This window comes from Sapajus apella, unplaced genomic scaffold (assembly GCF_009761245.1).
Source record: "Sapajus apella isolate SASKATOON/1434 unplaced genomic scaffold, GSC_monkey_1.0 scaffold58, whole genome shotgun sequence".
NCBI classification, from domain to species: Eukaryota; Metazoa; Chordata; class Mammalia; order Primates; family Cebidae; genus Sapajus; species Sapajus apella.
Window position 1 is genome coordinate 13,662,685 of NW_022436998.1, and position 1,894 is coordinate 13,664,578.

Here is a 1,894-nt window from a genome sequence, read left to right on the forward strand (position 1 = left end):
TAACTCAGACAGTTGTAAAGATTAAGAGAGTATACATAATACATGTATTGGAGACTTTGTCATGCAGTTAAAATTTATGAAAGGTAATAATAATAATAATAATGCTATTTTTATTTTAATTTTCATTCAATGACAACCTTGCTTGTACTTCTTGTGCTTAATGTTCGTGGTTTTAATTTATATATTAAAAAAGTCCTAGGCAACTATATTAATGGAATCAAAGATTGGCATAATTCTATACCATTGGAATATTTGGTTTGATATGATTCTAGTTTTTATTTTATTTTATTTGATTCTAGTTTTGCCTTTTTTGGTTTCCTGTTGTAGAGATATTTCATTAAATTTTAGACTTTGGGGAACTAGTCTAAAAACTTGGTTGTCAACAAAAAAAGAAAAAAAAGATCAGGTTTTTTTTTGAAAGAGCTGGGGAAAGAATATAAAAGATTGAAAAAATATAGGTTTATTGATAATGGGAAGAAGATTAAGATCAACATGAAGAATGCATGCTACAAATGAAGTTTTCTGACTTGAAACCAACTAAAATTTTTGTTCTGAAGCTCCGGGGTTTGGGACTTTGGCCACTCTGGGGTAATTGTCATGAGTGGTCTCAGGCTGGATGGTTTTCCATGGTGAACATCATATTTCCTAGACATAGATGGGTAGTTATGTTGAACGTGATTTTTCCAGCCTTGATGACCTTAAGTTACACAACATGCTGTCTCAGATGTAATCAGGCAAGGTGCCCAATTGCTGACTTGCATTTTCATCTGATACTTAATGTTTTTGACAACTTTGTGTTTTTCAGGAATTTGAAGATGACCTAATATTTCTCTTGCAATTTATGGCTGTAAGAAATATATAATTCATGTGCTAAAATTATGTGAAGTCTATTGAATTAGACTAAATTTCATGGGAGTGGGCAGTGTATTTTCTTCTGATAAATGTCTAAGTTAGGCCATTTTACAACATTATAAGGGAATACCTGAGGCTGGGTAATTTATAAAGAAAATAGGTTTATTTTGGTTCACAGTTGTGCAGGCTGCACAAGAAGCATGGTTCCAGCATCTGCTGCTGGTGAGGCCTCAGGACGCTTCCAATCATGGCAGAAGGCAAATGAGAAGTAGGCATGTTTCATGGCAAGAGAGGAAAGAAGAGAGAGAGTATGGGGAGGTGCCACACTCCCTTAAACAAATAAATGTTGTGTGAACTCCAGTGAGAAGTCACTCATTATTTCAAGGAGGGCACAAAGCCATTTATGAAAGACCCTCCCCCATGACCTAAACTCTTCTAGGCCCCACCTCCAGTATTGGGGATTACATTTCAAGATTTGGAGGAGACACAGATCCAAATCATATTGCTATTTTTAAACCTTTAACATTGCCCAATTATCTCTCTCTCTCTCTCTCACACACACACACACACACACACATACACACACACACACACGGAAGAGTTTATTTCGAACACCTTTTTTTCTCCCAGAGCATTATTTTTTCTAATTCATCACTGATCACATTCCATTGGTCAATACCATCTGGCCAAAGACCACTAAGGACACACTTGCAGTTGAACAAGTTGGGTTTCAAACCTGTAATACATACCCAGGTACACTCTGGGAAACTGTGGCGTATCTTAGTAAGATGGTGTTAGAAAGACTTAGCATAGAGTTTCAGCTTCTGTTAGGTGACTTTGGAAAGATTTAAAGAAAAGGGGCTTTGCTTTTGATTGAGCATTGTCAGAAAGTGGAGTACTTGTATGATTGGGTTAGGAAATAATATCGATAAATATAAATATCTAAATAATATCTATAAGGAGGGCTGACTAGCAACAAATTAGGTTGTAGGGGGTAAAATAAAGTTAGAGTCACTTATTTTAGTCAGAAAAGAAATATGCC